The sequence below is a fragment of the Nerophis lumbriciformis genome, linkage group LG11 (genome assembly GCF_033978685.3).
Source record: "Nerophis lumbriciformis linkage group LG11, RoL_Nlum_v2.1, whole genome shotgun sequence".
NCBI classification, from domain to species: domain Eukaryota; kingdom Metazoa; phylum Chordata; class Actinopteri; order Syngnathiformes; family Syngnathidae; genus Nerophis; species Nerophis lumbriciformis.
In genome coordinates this window covers 7672564-7693588 of record NC_084558.2, presented here as the reverse complement: position 1 = coordinate 7693588, position 21025 = coordinate 7672564, and the positions used below count along the sequence as shown (strand labels likewise).

The window sequence follows — 21025 nt, the reverse complement described above, 5'->3', positions numbered from 1 at the left end:
ATCAAATAACAGCAGGACTACTACTCAATGACGTAAGTGATCATCTACCTGTATTCAGTATTTTCCACGATTTCTTTGATGAGAGAAGGGCCAAAAAAGCAGTTCAATATAGATTTGTTAGACATCAAACACCAGAAACTATGGCAGCATTCAAGTCTGAGTTATGTGCTCAAGACTGGGGGGAGGTTTATACCTCCACAGACCCGAATGAGGCATATGAAACCTTTCTCAACATGTTCATAACACTGTATGATAAGCACTGTCCAATGAAAAAACATGACATTAAGGACAGCACTGTCAAGGACAAACCGTGGATCACAAAAGGATTATTGAAGTCCTGCAAAAAGAAAAATTATCTTTACAGAAGACATTTAAAGCACAGAACCAAAGAAACTGAACACAAATATAAAACGTACAAAAATAAGTTAACACAAATAATAAAGCACGGCAAAAGAACACATTATTGTAACCTATTAGAACAACATAAAAATAGCATCCAGGGTACGTGGAAAGTTTTAAATGGTATCATTAAAAAAAACATGACAAATAAGAAACATCCAAGCTATTTCATAGAAAATAATCAAACTATAAATGACCCTAAGGAAATAACGGATGTTTTTAACACCTTCTTTGTGAACGTTGGACCCACTTTAGCAAATGAAATTGTACAACCTGAAAACAGTGTCAAATTTAATGAACAAACCATTCAAAGCAACTTAGAATCGTTTTTTATTTCCCCCGTTTATGAAAGTGAAATCACAGAAATTGTAAATTCTCAGAAAAACAAGAAGTCAACAGACTGCTGTGACTTGGACTTTTCTCTGATTAAAGAAATTGTTGATTTTATAGCTGTTCCCTTCACTTATATATGTAATATTTCTTTTATAAAAGGAGTTTTCCCAAAGAAAATGAAAACGGCAAAAGTTATTCCCATCTTCAAAAGTGGAGATAAGCATCAGTTCACCAACTATAGGCCTATTTCTCTACTCTCACAATTTTCAAAAGTCCTTGAAAAATTATTTGTGTCAAGATTAGACAGTTTTATTGATAAGCATCACTTGCTAAGTGAACACCAATACGGTTTTCGACCAAACAGGTCCACTTCCATGGCAGTGATGGAACTAGTTGAGGAGGTAACCACTGCTATTGATAAGAGGGAGTTTGTTGTTGGCGTTTTTATTGACCTGAGCAAGGCCTTTGACACCATCGATCACACATTACTTTTAAACAAAATGCAGAGGTATGGTTTTAGAGGTCTTGCTCATGATTGGTTGAAAAGTTATCTTGGTGGTAGAGAACAGTATGTGCATATGAACAATGCAGATTCAGATAAAAAGATTATAACACATGGAGTGCCCCAAGGTTCTGTACTGGGACCAAAATTGTTTTTATTGTATATTAATGATATCTGCAAAATCTTTAAAAAACTCAATTGTATTCTCTTTGCTGACGATACAAGTCTGTACTGTTCTGGGCAAGACCTTGGCCAACTCTTAGAGACTGTAGAGAGCGAACTCCACATACTAAAGCAATGGTTTGATGCCAATAAACTGTCAATCAACCTAAATAAAACAAAATATATAATTTTTGGAAATAGGAAAAAATAACATACAGTGTTATATAAGAATTGATGATATGGAGATAGAAAGGGTGTATTCAACAACATTTTTGGGAATCTATATAGATGATAAATTAAATTGGAAACTGTACATAAATATACTTAATACAAAGATGGCAAAAAATATTGCTATGTTACATAAAATCAAAAACTCCGTAAATCAAAAGGCTCTTAATATGTTATATAATTCTTTCGTACTCCCTTATCTTAATTATTGTGTTGAAATCTGGGGTAACAATTACAAAACAAACATCAACTCTATATTCTTACTTCAAAAGAAAGCGATTAGAATTGTAAATTATGCAGATTATCATGACCATACCAATGCTCTGTTTATTAAATTAAAAACATTAAAACTGCATGATCTTGTTGACCTCAACACTGCTATTGTGACGTACAAAGCTCATAACCACATGCTGCCTCGGTGTCTACAGGAGAGGTTTATACCCAGAGATAATCCCTATGACCTCAGAGGTTCAGCTGTCTTCCAGAAAGCTAAGATAAGAACAAGCTTAAAAAGTAGATGTGTTTCTGTCAGGGGGGTTCAACTGTGGAACAGCTTGGATGATTCCTTAAAATGTTCCAGGTCCATTCACACATTTAAAAAACACTTTAAGACCAATGTCTTGGAAAAATATATCACTCTTGAATCAACACAGTAGTTAATACTATGATCAATGTTAATTAAAATACTAAATGTGGGATATAAATAATAATGGAAGTATAATTGTTTGTATATAGTATATAAATTGGTACAAAGGTTTAACACACGTATAAGGATATTTCACATGCCTTTACTGTGTATATAATTGAACAGTGTTCATATTGTGTATAATGTGTATTTATAATATGTTGTACAAAAGACATTTCATAATTTTCGGAAGTTCATCTTGTACTTGACATTGTTTATAGGGTTAGGCGCTATAAGTGTTCAACTTCAGCCTAAACCCTTTCGGTCTGCAACATTTTCATTTTCAATCTATGAATGTACAACTGTTTGTTTATTTTGTTGACCATTGACCGAAGAATAAAACTTTACTTACTAAAACTTTACTATATCACTCTAACATGAAGCAAATACGATTACTGATAACACTTTTGAAGGTACCATGGCTAAAGGTGGCAGATAAACTGTCATGCTAATGTCACCATCTTGGGGAACCTCACTCCATTAATCTTTCAGTATCCTGTACAGTAGATGTGTTTACATGTGAATATTTGCAAAAGTACATGTCTCTATTCCATCAATTGTTTATATTAACAGCCTTGTTTGGACCGGACACAAAAGCTAAACAACAACAGAAAGTGAAGCTCAGAGCTACTAAGATTATCGCTCTAGCGACATAAAGCAACTCCTAAATACAAATGTGTCATTAATTGACGTCACATTTGAAGTAACCATGGCTAAAGGATGCAGATACATTGTCATGCTATTTCGACCATCTTGGGGAACCTCACTCTTTTCATTTTCAGTATTCTGCACTGTAGTGGTGCATTTCAATTGTATTGGAAAGTCGGGAATTTCCGAGTTTCTCATCGGAATTTCAACTGGAATGGCCCTCGAGGTCAAATTTCCGACTGGGAAAGTCGGAGCATTCTGATGGTAAAAGATGGCTGCTCTTAATGTGAACAATGATATACGCTTCTATAATATCAGTTATTGGCACTTATGGTACATTTTAAATGTGCTTTATAAATAAAGTGGATTTGATTTGATTTGATGATTAGTTTTTGTTGTACTAAATCAGCCATATACGATGGTAACGTTACTGTAATGTAAACGACATATACGGTATATACGTTCTACACGTCCACCGACAAGGCAAATGCAAAAATAGCTTTTTGTGAATGTGGCTATCTTTAATTCCGACTGAAACGCTCACAAATCGGCTGTGATGTCATTCCTAACTCCAACTTCCAACTTCCCAGGTAAATGGAACGCACAATAGGCATGCTTGCATTACATTATTTGCAAACAAATTCCAACAAATCAATATTAACAGCCTAGTTTGGACCGAAGCCAAAAGCAACATGACAGAACAGAAACTGAAGCTCAAAGCTACCAACAATATCACTCTAACAAGATAAAGCCCATCCATCCATCCATTTCCTACCGCTTGTCCCTTTCGGGGTAACGGGAGCCTATCTCAGCTGCATTCGGGCGCCACCTCATCGCAGACAAGATAAAGCATCTCCTGAATATGAGTGTGTCATTATTGAAGTCACATTGGAAGGTACCATAGCTGAAGGAGACATTTAATCATGTTAATGTAACCATCTTGGGGAACCTCACTCCATTCATTTTTCCTCATTCTGTTGTTGGTATGCATTATATTGCAATATTGATTAATATGCATTAATTATATCACCATATTTGCGATATTCGATTCTTTCTATTCCATCAATTAAAAAATTAAAACATGTTATTTGATAAAAGCAGAATGACAAAGGAACTTGAGGCCCAAAGCTAAACGTCATCATTGTAACAACATAGAGGAACACCCTAACATAAAAATGATATGAAGACTTGTTTGAAAGTACAGTGGCTGAGGACATGCAGACCAACTGACATGCTAATTTCCACAACTTGGTGGAACCTCACTCCATTTTAGTGCATCTGGAAAGTCTTCACAGCGCTTCTCTTTTCCCACATTTTGTTATGTTACAGCCTTATTCCAAAATGGAATACATTAATTGTCCTCAAAATACCCCACAATGACAATGTTTTGTTTAAATCACAGGTACATTCATCCTGGATTGTCCTGTATATTGTAAGACGACTTGAGGCTGTAACTGCTTCCAAAGGTGTATCAACAAAGTACGGACTATGAACCTTGTAGCTTCGAAGACGATGCGCCTAGTTTAAAGATGTTTCTTCGCTGACGGCCATAATAAAAATTTTTTTTTTTTTTAAAAACAAGCAAATACCCTGAGAAGGTGTTTCATTGTTTGTGCTATGGTGCCATCTTTTGGACAAGTTCGCTCACTGCAGGTGCTGCAGTGTACTTCCATTCAGTGCTTTCAACCGGAAGTAGGGTGCCGTTCAGTCTTCTAGCCATCCGTAGCTCTCCAAGCCACGTTTTTAAGTTTCAAAATATAACTAAAGCAATTCATACTTACTAAACCGCCCCGTCTGACGTCTGTAGGAGTGTGTTCATGCATATTTGTACGTGCTATTGTAATGTAATGATGCAGGCGTTGTTTGCTATTATGCTAACACGTTTACCACTGTTTGTGTTAGTATTATTAACTTACAACGGCATTCTTTTTGTATTGTTTCAGTTTCACAAATTTCTCAGTCAATTCACCAAAACGTCACCGTGGAGTTATTGAGTCTCATAAGCTGATTGGAGAGCTAGCTTTCAAAGCAAGTGGGTCCATGACGATGAATTCTGTTTTGTTTGATCATCCGTTTTACTGCCATGTTATAGGCATATTTGGAAACAAGTAAGGTATGTAAATAAACATTTACAGAATCTTTCTCTGTAAGTACCTCATTTCGCAACATATACTGTATATCTGCGGCTTATTGTCCCGTGCGGCTAATATATGGGAACACATTTTTTCCCGTACAATTTAGTGGTTGCGCTCTATAGCCTAAGAAATACAGCATTGAGCAAAGGCTGTGAATAATTATGCACATGTGATTTTTTTTTTAGTTTTTCTGTTTTAATACATTTGCAAAATACAAACAGAAACGTTTCACATTGTCATTATGGGATATTGTCTGTAGAATTTTGAGAACAAAAATGAATTTATTTTATTTTGGAATAAAACTAACATAACAAAATGTGGAAAAAGTGAAACGCTGTTAGTACCTTCCGGATGCACTGTATATTGTGTTATTTGCAACAAACATGTTTGGTTTTTTATCTTGAGGCACCCACACACCCACTTCCGTCAATCCTCATATTTAAAAATCAATGTATCTCATGTAGGGGTGTGGGAAAAAAATCGATTGGAATTCGAATTGCGATTCTCATGTTGTGCGATTCAGAATCCATTCTCATTTTTTTAAAATCTATTTATTTTTTTTATTTTTTATTTTTTATTTTTTTCATTTTTATTTTTTTATTTTTTTTTAATTAATCAATCCAACACAACAATACACAGCAATACCATAACAATGCAATCCAATTCCAAAACCAAACCCGACCCAGCAACACTCAGAACTGCAATAAACAGAGGAATTGAGAGGAGCCACAAACACGACACAGAACAATCCAAAAGTAGTGAAACAAAAATGAATATTATCAACAACAGTATTAATATTAGTTACAATTTCAACATAGCAGTGATTAAAAACCCCTCTGACATTATCATTAGACATTTATAAAAAAATAAAATAAAAAAAGAACAATAGTGTCACAGTGGCTTACACTTGCATCACATCTCATAAGCTTGACAACACACTGTGTCCAATATTTTCACAAAGATAAAATAAGTCATATTTTTGGTTCATTTAATAGTTAAAACAAATGTACATTATTGCAATCAGTTGATAAAACATTGTCCTTTACAATTATAAAAGCTTTTTACAAAAATATACTACTCTGCTTGCATGTCAGCAGACTGGGGTAGATCCTGCTGAAATCCTATGTATTGAATGAACTGTTTTGAATCGGGAAAATATCGTTTTTGAATCGAGAATCGCGTTGAATCGAAAAAAATCGATTTATAATCGAATCGTGACCCCAAGAATCGATATTGAATCGAATCGTGGGACACCCAAAGATTCACAGCCCTAATCTCATGCCTATTTCTCGTGGAAACACAGTTGCTTCGCTGCTATACCATCAGGATGCTCGTTTCTGTGCCGCACGCCACTGCTATGCCCCTCAGACAAAACCATAAATATGAGGGTGTAAACATCCATATTTAATGCTCGAGTCTTAATATCTAAAAGGGGAAGAGAAGTGCAATGCCGGTGAGTATGTGCTGGGAGTCGAAGTTAAACAACAAACGAGGCAAGCTGTCTCAAGTAAGAGAGCTCCATACCCTTACACACACACACACACACACACACACACACACACCTCCATCAGTATCTCCTCTGTTCGCCGCAGCCCCCAGGAAATGCCTTTGTAGTTTGGCATGCTGCTGCAAAGTCGACGCGGCTAACCCTCAACTTACCCCAGTCTCAAATGAGACAAGCATATACATTCGCACGCCCGTAGTGTTGAATTATTGAGCGTGCTTTGCCAAGTCATCTTCTCTGTAGTCAGAGATATGGCGGAGGCATCCGGAATTCTTCAAATTAGCACTGCAGATGTGGAGGGAGGAGGCGGTCCCTCGGATCAAAGACAGGGGGCGCTAGCAGATCTGCAGCCAGGAATGTGTTTTTTTCTTAGCTTTTTGAAGAATGAGTTGAAGTGAGGCGTAATGTTGTTGCCCGAATACCATATCTACTCTGCAATGCCCGACCTTTGTAGACATAGACATACAAAGAATAAATACTAGAGACATGTTATGAAAGTAAGTCAGAGATGTTGACAAGCGACAGCAAAACATTAGACTTTGAGTCACTCTTCTTGAGTAACTTTCTGCACAACAATTCAATGTCTGGCGGGCAGATAAAAACATCAGCTCTCCTTGCGTCCCCTGTTGTACATCGCCAGCCTCAAAAAGCTCATTACAGAGTAGATTCTAAGACAGTGCGAGCGAGCCAGAGAGAAACGCTTTGATCAAAGCCGAGAAACGGCTAATTACTCAAATTTAGAGCTCATCTATCGCCCGGCGCCTCTCTTTTTGTTTATCGCGCTTAGAAGTGGCAGCGTGCGTCACACTGCTGTGAGCGCTCCGTGCTCTAAATATTTCCTTTTTGTTGCCATTTGAAAATGAAAAGTTTGCTGCTAATTTGACAAAGTAATGCGGCGCAGAGGAGATGGGAAAGGGAGGTGTCGTGTGAAAGGTTTATAGACCCCCCGCCTCCCGCACACCTCATATGGCGCAGCGGCCGCCATTTTTATGGTGTCAATGGGTTCAGCTGTGACCCCTGCACCCCTTCTGTCTGATCTGCAGCCCCACATCCTTCTTTTCTGTCAGTCACAATCTGCTCTCCGCCTCCCCTCACCATCTTTGTGTCATACTGTGCAAGGCTACACGCCGCCCAAACGGCAAGTTTTATTTTACAGTTTATTTTTATACGCCAAGTTTATAGACTTAAAACTAGTAGTCGCTCCTAAAACCAATGCACCTGGTTGTTACATTACGGTCCTATTCCACAGATCTGTTTTATTCATGTCTTTTTATGAACTGAAATAACTCTATACGTCTAGGGCTGCACTTAATAAGACCTCTGCCAAGGGATGGTTTGTCCATCCGTTGGTTCATGGACAATACACAAACGAGCATCAGGGATGGGCAATATGGCCTAAACGCTATATCGTGATATATATTGCAGCCTTCAGCGTTAACAATGTATATCACATTATTTTATTTGGTATGTAAATGATAATAGAATCGTTATGAAGGGTTACGAAGGCTCCTAATTTTGCTGCTGATGTATGCGGTAACATATTGCGTGATTTCGGGTCTTATAATTTTCTCAAAACTATTATTATTGTATTGTTAATATCTGGTTATTTTCTGTTGTAACATGGTTCTCGCTACACTTCTGTTAAATCATGTAAAAAACACTTCTGTTGTTTGGATACTTTGCATTAGTTTTGGCTGATACTACAAATTTAGGTATCAATCCAATACAAATCATACCCATGCCGATACTTAGACTTCAAATTTTCTAAATACAATTTCTGATCAATTTATAATCAGACAAAAACATAGGATTGTTGTGTAACAATAACAATTCAATATTAAAGTTAACGTTAAAGTACCACTGATAGTCACACACACACTAGGTATGGTGAAATTACCCTCTGCATTTGACCCATCCCCTTGTTCCACCCCCTGGGAGGTGAGAGGAACAGTGAGCAGCAGCGGTAGCCGCACTCGGGAATCATTTTGGTGATTTAACCCCCAATTCCAACCCTGGATGCTGTGTTCCAAGCAGGGAGGTAATGGGTCCCATTTTTATAGTCTTTGGTATGATTCGGCCGGGGTTTGAACTCCCGACCTACCGATCTCAGGGCAGATAGTCCAACCACACGGCCACTTAGCAGGTTATTCTAATTATTGCCTGATGTTTTGCCTTTAAAATTCTTCCTGTGCGCAGGGACTTAATTCCTGTGTTTCTAAACAATAACAAAAACGACAAAATATCTTCTGAGAATAAAAAACATCGATCTAACCAGTGTTTTATTAACCATATGCAGATACTATACTTGGTATTGTTGCTGTCGATATTTGTATCGATCAGCTCACCTCGGTTTGAATTTAAGAGTTCTAGCTTGCGGTTTGCTTTGCACTGGACATTCGCCGAGAGCGAGAATGCTCCAGTGCGTTGAGGACGCATTTGTTCGTTTGTCACAGTCAAATGTGGGACATGAACTGATTAACGTGGACCCCGACTTAAACAAGTTGAAAAACGTATTCGGGTGTTACCATTTAGTGGTCAATTGTACGGAATATGTACTGTACTGTGCAATCTACTAATAAAAGTTTCAATCGATCAATCAAACATAGCTAAAAAGCATAAGCTACCCTAACTAGCAGTGCCATTTACTTGTGGCAGTCCACAACAAGGACTTTTAAACTGCTGCTCTCGCTCATATTGTTGCATCCATCCATTTTTCTCACAAGTAGATAATAATAATATGTTGGATTGGCTTGTCATTACAAATATGCCCAGTAGATGGCAGGATAATAGCTACACAATACATAACAGGTCAGGTCAGTTAATACACAACAAATATAACCTACCATTCACCAGGCGCTTACACGCAGACGTTTTGTTGGTTTGAAAACAAGATAATGTCACACATTTCGTACAAACTTCTCATGGTACAAACTTTTAGATTTACGAACTACAGACCGAAGAAAAATATGCTTTGTTGTCCAAACCTTGTCTTTTCCTGCTGACTGAATGAGCACAGCCCACTCCCAATGGCTGTGCTGCCTGGCACGCAATGCGTGGATGAAAATTCCATGCACAATTTTGGCTGCTATGATTAAATGAGGGTGATTTGCAAAGCAGGTTCTGCTTCATTTCAAATCAAGCACTTTCACAATCTCGACGGCAGAAAACAGTCCCGTGGAGCGATTGCCCGTTCACAACAAAGGCTATTGCGTAAGGGCACAAAAGTCTAACACCACGCCAAACTTAAACATTGACATTAGTAGTATTATTAACCTTAAACATTTCCTGGGGTTTTTGCAGCCAATCGCTTTGTTTCACTCGCTTAAATCCCGTGGAATCTCAGCAGTAAGTTTAAAACCACACTGCTGTTACTAGGTGGTGACAGGTGTGGACAATATTGGAGACAGACAAATTTGCCCCACCCACAAAGCATACCATGGGTAGAAAAATATTTGATGTTGCTTTCCTTTTGAAGGCACTACACAGCACGGTATCACTGGTCGCTCCTTCACTCACCTGCTGTGATTCTGAGTGTTAAGGAGGAGAGGAAAAAGGTGATCTGTAAAAATTCTGTGGTATTGTTCTCTGTGTAGGGAACAATACCACAAATTGTTTATAACGTCTTGCTGTTTGTTTACTGGGATGGTTACTCGTCCATTATTTAATTGCCAACTTTGGCAGTGTTTCCAATAACAATAACACAAGCTATAATGTTTTGTCATCTCAATGAATTAAACGCGTACGAGGTACGGAGCTTATGTATTAGATGTGATAGGTATCGCTATTATTTATTTTTGTTGGCCAAACTGTTGCACAAAACCACATGGTTTTGTTGGAGAAGAACAAAGCTTGTAGACGCCATCGTCATCTTATTTAGGGATACCAACTTAAAATTTGACAATAGAACAATCACACAAAGCGACTGAAAAATCTCGGGATTATTTTCGACCCAACTCTATCGTTTGAGTTGCATATTAGGAGTGTTACCAAAACAGCCTTCTGTAACATTGCTAAAATTCATCCCATTTTGTCCACCACCGACGCGAGATCATTATTCATGCATTTGTTACGTCTCGTCTCGATTACTCTAACACATTTTTTGGGGTCTACCTATGTCTAGCATTAAAAGATTTCAGTTGGTACAAAATGCGGCTGCCAGACTTTTGACAAGGACAAGAAAGTTTGATCATATTACACCTATACTGGCTCACCTACACTGGCTTCCTGTGCATTTAAGATGAGACTGTAAGGTTTAGGTCTAGCTCCATCCTATCTTGCTGATTGTACTGTACCATATGTCCCAGCCAGAAATCTGTGTTCCAGGAACTCTGGCCTATTGATTTCCAGAGCCACAAAAAAGTCTGCGGGCGATAGAGTTTACCGGTAGCAGTTAGAAATGCTACCTCAGTAGCTAAATTATGCAGAGTTGATTTATTACGTTCAACAGTCATTGTAATAACTTTAATAAAAGCGGTACGAAAACTAATTCAAAGATCTGTAATAGTTTATACTTTATACAAAATTTACTGGGATTTTAGTTGACTAAAATGTTGAAGAATTTAGTCGACTAAATCTAAATCAATTTAGAAGGCTAAACTAAAACACATTGTTGTCAAAAGACTGACAAACTAAATTAAAACTGCTGTCAAAACGACCATAGATTTTTTAAAACATCAAAAACGGCGGCATGAAAAGAACAGTACTGCAAGTACATGAGCACATCCACTATCAAGTGATAACACCACAAGGCCGTCTGAACACCTGCGTGCCTTTGAATAGCATCGATAACAACTGGCAGATGCGGAAATGTCAGCAAAACCTGTGCAAGAGGACTGCAAGGTTTACACATGTACAGCTTGTGTACATGCCAACAGGACATCCCATTATAATTTTTCCACATTTTTAAAATCTTATTCCACAACAGCTTTAGTTCATTACAGTGATGTTTTCGAATATTAAGCAATACTCCTGATACCGCAGGTACTCAAAAAGAGGCGCCCACTCTACTAGTGACAATTAATTGCAGCACACATGAAACAAATACGTACCTTTCCCTAAATAATACAAATACTAATAACGACCTGATTACGAGACATAATTATGCTGTTGCTACCCCAAAACAGCATTAATGTTATCGCTATAATTGCTCTGCACTGTTTTGGTCGTCTTCTGATAAGCTCCACTGTCAAACCTGCATAGGTTCTTGTTGTTTCATTGCTGTTGCCACTATAACAATACTTTAGAAAAAGCCAATCATGTATGTTGTATCATTACTTTCTTTCATAAAAATGATAAGAATTCACTATGAACGTGTATTACTACAATGGATAATAGGAATTGTCACCAGTACTCAACAGTACCAATTTTCTGTACTTTTGTGTGTTGTTGTTTTTTTAAATCATAATTTTTTTTAAATTTAACATTTAACACTGAGTTGTGCTGTCCAGTTGTTATCTAGTTTTTTTTACATTTCTGTCTCATTTGTAAATACTGTACCGTACAGTACTATATACTGTGTAAAATGTGTATGCAGTTGCAATGCTGGATGGCAGTAGTGCATGGGGGGTAAATAATCGATTTTTAAATGCATCGCAATTCGGACATGGACGATTGTAAAATCATTTAGTAAACGTCAATAATTGATCATCGAATTATTTATTGTAAATAAAGTAATGCAGACAGTTGTAAAATTTGGCTAACTGCAGAGACAAAACTCTCCGAGAGATCCGACCAGCTCCTGTATCACAGAGCGCTTATGTTCCAGTTTTGCACACTCATTAATCTAATAAATGTGTGAATTAATTTAACTGTTTCATATTACAAATGCTCTGTTTTTTAAAGATACAATTGATAAAACGCTTATTTAGTGAAACGAAAAGAAATGTAAAACTGCAACAATATATATATATAAATTAAAGATGCATCAATTATACATTTTTTTATCGAACCGCAGCTCTTTAATTGTAACATTAATAGAATCATGAGAAGCCCAAAGAATCCCACCGCTCGTTGCCACCATGAAGTAGTCTTAAGTTGAATGTGCCAGTATTTTCTTTTGTTGAGCCCTACAAAGTCTTATACTGGAAATATTGTATTTATTACACACCGACTGTTTGATTGCAATAATAATAATAATAATAATGGATTCGATTTTATATCGAGCTTTTCTATTATTAGATACTCAAAGCGCTCACAGAGAAGTGGGAACCCATCATTCATTCACATCTGGTGGTGGTAAGCTACATTTGTAGCCACAGCTGCCCTTGGGATAGACTGACGGAAGCGAGGCTGCCAGTTTGTATGAGGGGCCGTTAGGGACATTATTCAGAATTACCTCTTACATACACTACTGAAATGCTCTCACACAAACAACTGAAATCGTTTTCTTTTATACACACTACTGAAACACTCTTATAAACACTACTGAAATGCTCTTACATACACTACTGAAATGCTCTCACATAAACAACTGAAATGTTTTTCTTTTATACACACTACTGAAACACTCTTATAAACACTACTGAAATGCTCTTACATACACTACTGAAACACTCTTATAAACACTACTGAAATGCTCTTACATATACTACTGAAACACTCTTATGAACATTACTGAAACACTCTTATAAACACTACTGAAACGTTCTTATAAACACTACTGAAACACTCTTACATACACTACTGAAACACTCTTACATACACTACTGAAACACTCTTATAAACACTACTGAAACACTCTTATAAACACTACTGAAACACTCTTATAAACACTACTGAAACGTTCTTATAAACACTACTGAAACACTCTTACATACACTACTGAAACACTCTTATAAACACTACTGAAACACTCTTATAAACACTACTGAAACACTCTTATAAACACTACTGAAACATTCTTACATACACTACTGAAACACTCTTATAAACACTACTGAAATGTTTTTGTCTCACGCACACACACACACACACACACACACCTGGAATTATTTTTCACTAGTATGTATAATAGAGATACGCGGATAGGCAATTATTTCATCCGCAACCGCATCAGAAAGTCGTCAACCATCCGCCCGTTTCTAACATTTGATCAGAACCGCACCCGCCCGTTGTTATATATCTAATATAGACGATGCAAGGCATTAGTGAGGTTATAAAGCTTTTGCCTGTTAAAGAAAGGAGACTGATCCAATGCAGCACAGACATTCGCGTGCCACGCTGTCACGACCCAGACGCACACCAGTGAGCAATCATATGGGAGCCGCGCTGAGCGCACCTCCAAGCGCGTCTCGCTGCCGGCGACGGCCGGGTATGGGCCCGACGCTCCAGCGCCATCCATTATCAGGGCTAGTTGATTCGGCAGGTGGGTTGTTACACACTCCTTAGCGGGTTCCAACTTCCATGGCCACCGTCCTGCTGTCTATATCAACCAGGGTGAGCCCCACCCCTTTCGTGAGCGCACTGCGCGCGGAGTGACCCCTGTTACGCGCCCCCGGCAACAGGGGTGGCGGGCAGGTAAGCTGCGCGGGCGGAGCGCGCGGAGTGACCCCTGTTACGAGCCCCCGGCCACGGGGGTGGCGGGCAGGTAAGCTGCTTACCTGCTGCGCGTGACGCCGGCCGCGGCGAAGGCGGACGAGGCGGGGTGTCGGTGCGGTGGGCGCGGTGGTGACCCTGGACGTGCGTCGGGCCCTTCTCGCAGATCGCCTCAGCTACGGCTCCCGGTGGGGCCCTCTCGGGGGAAGGGGCCTCGGTCCCGGACCCCGGCGAGGCGTCCCTTCTCCGCTCCGTAAAAGTGTCCATCTCTTTTTTTCTTCTTCTTCTGTTGTGGCATATGCAGCAGGTGCCTGCTCGTTTTTCGTATGTGGGTAACAACATTTAACTATGTATATATATTTCCGAATTGGTTTAACTGCCACCCGCCTGAATCTATTTCAAATCTAATTTTTTTTCATTTCAACCGCCCGACCCGACCCGCGGATAAAATCGAATTTTTTCAAATTTCATCCGCCCGATCCGCGGATAATCCGCGGACTCCGCGGTTGTGCCCGCAAACCGCGCATCTCTAATGTATGAACGGATTTCACCTGTGTGTGTGTGTGCTTTTTACACGTGCGTGTGAGAGACAACAATTTCAGTAGTATGTGTGCAAAGATTTCAGTTATGTGTATGAGCGCATCTTACCAGTGTGTATGCAAGCATTTTACCAGTGTGTGTAAGAGCATCTTACCAGTATGTATGGGAGCATCTTACCAGTGTGTGTAAGAGCATCTTACTAGTGTGTGTGAGCGATGTTGCATTCCGGTTCCGGTCACCAATAATCCCCGCCCCTTTTCAGACAAATTTTATTATTTATTTATTTATTTATTTTTTTTTTTTAAAGCCAAGTTGTGGACAAAATGTCTGCCGACAAGTAGCTTAACCGAGGTGGGAGCTCCACTTCATAATTTGAGGACTTCAGCGGAGAATATAAGAACACTTTCAATGCAACAAGGGTCGGGCTGCCGCTGTGGGTCGCCCCTGCAGGACGCGGCACCTGAGCGGCCACACAGGTGCCTTTCTCCTCCCGACAGCCAAGCAGCCTGGAGCAAATGTTACCTTGCGAGTTTACACTGCACATATGCAACGTTTCAGTTCATGGACATCGAAGCAAGAGGAGGAAAAGGTAATTAGACATTATTTATTTCTAAATGATTGTTGAATCCCACGAAATGTAAGGCGACATGGCATTGTAGTGAGCTACAATGGTAACATGTCGAAATGTGAGTCACGTCGTGGTACGTCAGTAGCTGATCAAATACTAATGATAATGGATTACATTTATTTAGCGCTTTTCTATCGACTAGATAAGGGGTCCCCAAACTACGGCCCGCGGGCCGGTTACGGCCCCCCAAAGTCCAACATCCGGCCCGCTGGAAAAAAATATTTTGTATTTTTATTTTCAATCTGTCTTTTCTAATCCATATTTTGGTGTCCCCTATCCGCTCAGGCTAATCATATTGTCTAAAAATGCATTTCCCTGTATGACTTATATCGTCTTAGCTGTTTTCATGTGATCTGATTGTTACATTCCTATTTCAGAGTCACCACACAGCTGCATGACCATTTCAACAAAGACGGAATAAACAACCTCTGGATTCATGGAACTTCTCTGCACACAAATATATTAATTGGAATATTCAATAAATTTCACATAGAAACATTGTGATTATTATTTTCAACAGTGTGTTGAAAACAACCTTTTTTGGCTCAGAAAGGTTCCTTATGTCTTATTATTCATATGCTTTCAATACTTGTCAGTGTGTAATTCCAGACATAGATGTAAACATTAATGAGACAACAATGAACATTTTTCAACAAGTGAACCCACTTGAAAATGATGGCAACTATGGAATAGACATTTTCACTTTAATTCTGCACTTTATTCAGTGAACATGGGAATTATAAGGTTTGTTAAAACGTTTTCTTCACTTGTGCAGTGTATTCTGCAAATTAACATTTTGTTTAAACATTTTGTAAAAAATAAATAAATAAGGAACCTGTTATACAGACCTGTATGAAGTTGCCCACTTTATTATTGCAAATATCAAAATAACACTTCAGTGTCCCTCCCGAAAATCTCCCGGGGCAACCATTCTACCGAATTTCTCCCGATTTTCACACGGACAACAATATTAAGGGCGTGCCGTCATGGCACTGCTTTTAGCGGCCTCTACAACCTGTCGACGCATCCGCTTTTTCACCATACAAACAGCGTACCGGCCCAGACACATGTTGTACTGTATTTTTCGGATTATAAAGTGCAGTTTTTTTCATAGTTTCATACTCAGGGGCGACTTATGTGTGAAATTATTAACACATTACCGTAAAATATCAAATAATATTATTTATCTCATTCACGTGAGAGACTAGACCTATAAAATTTCATGGGATTTAGCGATTAGGAGTGACAGATTGTTTGGTAAACGTATAGCATGTTCTATATGTTATAGTTATTTGAATGACTCTTACCATAATATGTTACGTTAACATACCAGTTGGTTATTTATGCCTCATATAACGTACACTTATTCAGCCTGTTGTTCTCTATTCTTTATTTATTTTAAATTGCCTTTCAAATGTCTATTCTTGCTGTTGGGTTTTATCAAATAAATGTCCCCAAAAAATGCGACTTATATATGTTTTTTTCCTTCTTTATTATGCATTTTCGGCCGGTAAATGGTAAATGGGTTATACTTGTATAGCGCTTTTCTACCTTCAAGTTACTCAAAGCGCTTTGACAGTATTTCCACATTAACCCATTCACACACACATTCACACACTGATAGTGGGAGCTGCCATGCAAGGCCCTAACCACGACCCATCAGGAGCAAGGGTGAAGTGTCTTGCTCAAGGACACAACGGACGTGACAAGGTTGATAGAAGGTGGGGATTGAACCAGGAACCCTCAGGTTGTTGGCACGGCCACTCTCCCAACTGCGCCACGCCGGTGCGACTTATACGCCGAAAAATACGGTAGTCCTGGGTTCAGTCCCGGGCTCGGGATCTTTTCTGTGTGGAGTTTGCATGTTCTCCCCGTGACTGCGTGGGTTCCCTCCGGGTACTCCGGCTTCCTCCCACCTCCAAAGACATGCACCTGGGGATAGGTTGATTGGCAACACTAAATTGGCCCTAGTGTGTGAATGTGAGTGTGAATGTTGACTGTCTTTCTGTGTTGGCCCTGTGATGAGGTGGTGACTTGTCCAGGGTGTAGTGCCTTCCGCCCCAATGCAGCTGAGATACGCTCCAGCACCTCCCGCGACCCCAAAAAAGGGACAAGCGATAGAAAATGGATGGATGCATGGATGTTTACTGCGATGAGGTGGAGACTTGTCCAGGGTGTACCCCGCCTTCCGCCCGATTGTAGCTGAGATAGGCTCCAGCGCCCCCCGCGACCCCGAAGGGAATAAGCAGTAGAAAATGGATGGGTGGATGGGCATGGATGTTTACATTTATTTTGACGGCACATTTTATATTCTTGCCAAACTGTCTTTTAACATATACTTGTTTGGACAGCTAAAATGTAAACAAATAAGCTGAACATATGCCTTGTATGACACCTGGCTTAAGTTTATTGCACAAACCCCTTACCATTGCAAACATTAAAACAACACTGCCATTGGTTTGTGCTGTAAAAAAAAAGTGTTTGTGCTGTTAAGTTTGTTGTTATTCCAAAATAGATTTTCTGACTGGTGATGTCATCCAGCCCCCCCACCTCCTCAAAATCTTCCCAAACTTGTCCCAATTGTTTGTGCTGAATATTTTTTGGGTCCAAAATTATAGTTTAAGTTAATGTGTTAATATTTACACCTAGCCCCAAACCTAAATACAATAATCACAAACAAAAACATTATGTATCACAAACTTTTGGGGAGATTTTGACAAAGTGAGTGTGATAATGGGGGCTGGATGACATTACTAGTCAGAACATGTATTTTAAAATAACTTAAAAACCTCAACGGTAGAAACATAAATGTTCACAGCACAAACGTATCGCAGTGTTATTTTGATATTTGCAATAATAAAGTGGGCAACTTCATACAGGTCTGCATAACAGGTTCCTTATTTATTTATTTTTTACAAAATGGTTAAACAAAATGTTAATTTGCAGAATACACTGCACAAGTGAAGAAAACATTTTAACAAACCTTATAATTCCTATGTTCACTGAATAAAGTGCAGAATTCAAGTGAAAATGTCTATTCTATAGTTGCCATCATTTTCAAGTGGGTTCACTTGTTGAAAAATGTTCATTGTTGTCTCATTAATGTTTACATCTATGTCTGGAATTACACACCGACAAGTATTGAAAGCATATGAATAATAAGACATAAGGAACCTTTCTGAGCCAAAAAAGGTTGTTTTCAACACACTGTTGAAAATAATAATCACAATGTTTCTATGTGAAATTTATTGAATATTCCAATTAATATATTTGTGTGCAGAGAAGTTCCATGAATCCAGAGGTTGTTTATTCCGTCTTTGTTGACTCTGAAATAAGAATGTAACAATCAGATCACATGAAAACAGCTAAGACGATATAAGTCATAGTTTGGGGACCCCTTATCTAGTCGATAAAAAAGCGCTAAATAAATGTAATCCATTATCATTAGTATTTGATCAGCTACTGACGTACCACGACGTGACTCACATTTCCACATGTTACCATTGTAGCTCACTACAATGCCATGTCGCCTTACATTTCGTGGGATTCAACAATCATTTAGAAATAAATAATGTCTAATTACCTTTTCCTCCTCTTGCTTCGATGTCCATGAACTGAAACGTTGCATATGTGCAGTGTAAACTCGCAAGGTAACATTTGCTCCAGGCTGCTTGGCTGTCGGGAGGAAAAAGGCACCTGTGTGGCCGCTCAGGTGCCGCGTCCTGCAGGGGCGACCCACAGCGGCAGCCCGACCCTTGTTGCATTGAAAGTGTTCTTATATTCTCCGCTGAAGCCCTCAAATTATGAAGTGGAGCTCCCACCTCGGTTAAGCTACTTGTCGGCAGACATTTTGTCCACAACTTGGCTTTAAAAAAAAAAAAAAAAAAACTTGTCTGAAAAGGGGCGGGGATTATTGGTGACCGGAAACGGAATGCAACATCGCTTACACACACTAGTAAGATGCTCTTACACACACTGATAAGATGCTCCCATACACACTGGTAAGATGCTCTTACACACACTGGTAAAATGCTTGCATACACACTGGTAAGATGCGCTCATACACATAACTGAAATCTTTGCACACATACTACTGAAATTGTTGTCTCTCACACGCACGTGTAAAAAGCACTCACACACACACAGGTGAAATCCGTTTATACATACTAGTGAAAAATAATTCCAGGTGTGTGTGTGTGTGTGTGTGTGCGTGAGACAAAAACATTTCAGTAGTGTTTATAAGAGTGTTTCAGTAGTGTATGTAAGAATGTTTCAGTAGTGTTTATAAATAATAAATAATAAATGATAAATGGGTTGTACTTGTATAGCGCTTTTCTACCTTCAAGGTACTCAAAGCGCTTTGACACTACTTCCACATTTACCCATTCACACACACATTCACACACTGATGGAGGGAGCTGCCATGCAAGGCGCTAACCAGCACCCATCAGGAGCAAGGGTGAAGTGTCTTGCTCAGGACACAACGGACATGACGAGGTTGGTACTAGGTGGGGATTGAACCAGAGTGTTTCAGTAGTGTTTATAAGAGTGTTTCAGTAGTGTTTATAAGAGTGTTTCAGTAGTGTATGTAAGAGTGTTTCAGTAGTGTATGTAAGAGTGTTTCAGTAGTGTTTATAAGAGTGTTTCAGTAGTGTATGTAAGAGTGTTTCAGTAGTGTTTATAAGAGTGTTTCAGTAGTGTTTATAAGAGTGTTTCAGTAGTGTTTATAAGAGTGTTTCAGTAGTGTATGTAAGAGCATTTCAGTAGTGTTTATAAGAGTGTTTCAGTAGTGTATGTAAGAGCATTTCAGTAGTGTTTATAAGAGTGTTTCAGTAGTGTATGTAAGAGTGTTTCAGTAGTGTTTATAAGAGTGTTTCAGTAGTGTATGTAAGAGCATTTCAGTAGTGTTTATAAGAGTGTTTCAGTAGTGTATGTAAGAGCATTTCAGTAGTGTTTATAAGAGTGTTTCAGTAGTGTATGTAAGAGCATTTCAGTAGTGTTTATAAGAGTGTTTCAGTAGTGTATGTAAGAGTGTTTCAGTAGTGTTTATAAGAGTGTTTCAGTAGTGTATGTAAGAGCATTTCAGTAGTGTTCATAAGAGTGTTTCAGTAGTGTATGTAAGAGCATTTCAGTAGTGTTTATAAGAGTGTTTCAGTAGTGTATGTAAGAGTGTTTCAGTAGTATTTATAAGAGCATTTCAGTAGTGTATGTAAGAGCATTTCAGTAGTGTTTATAAGAGTGTTTCAGTAGTGTGTATAAAAGAAAAACATTTCAGTTGTTTATGTGAGAGCATTTCAGTAGTGTATGTAAGAGCATTTCAGTAGTGTTTATAAGAGTGTTTCAGTAGTGTGTATAAAAGAAAACGATTTCAGTTGTTTGTGTGAGAGCATTTCAGTAGTGTATGTAAGAGGTAATTCTGAATAATGTCCCTAACGGCCCCTCATAAGTTTGCACCACCTATCATTCATTCATCATTCATTCACCAGTGTGAGCAGCACCGGGGGCAAGGGTGAAGTGTCCTGCCCAAGGACACAACGGCAGCGATTTGGATGTCAAGAGGCGGGGAGCGAACCTGCAACCCTCAGGTTTCTGGCACGGCCGCTCTACTCACTACGCCATACCGCCCCTCATTGTAACATGCATCTTAGTTGTAGTTTTCGTTACCAAATTTGGAGGTGTCGATATGCCATTTAAAATCACTAATGCTAATCTTTAGCGTGTCTATGGC

At 38.9% G+C, this 21025-nt stretch overlaps 1 protein-coding gene across 3 annotated transcripts in view; it reads right to left on the bottom strand.

The window, feature by feature from the left end:
* The window catches only part of raraa (retinoic acid receptor, alpha a), a 508790-nt gene that overhangs the window by 44337 nt on the left and 443428 nt on the right, over positions 1-21025 (bottom strand). The gene's annotated exons all lie outside the window — the stretch shown is intronic.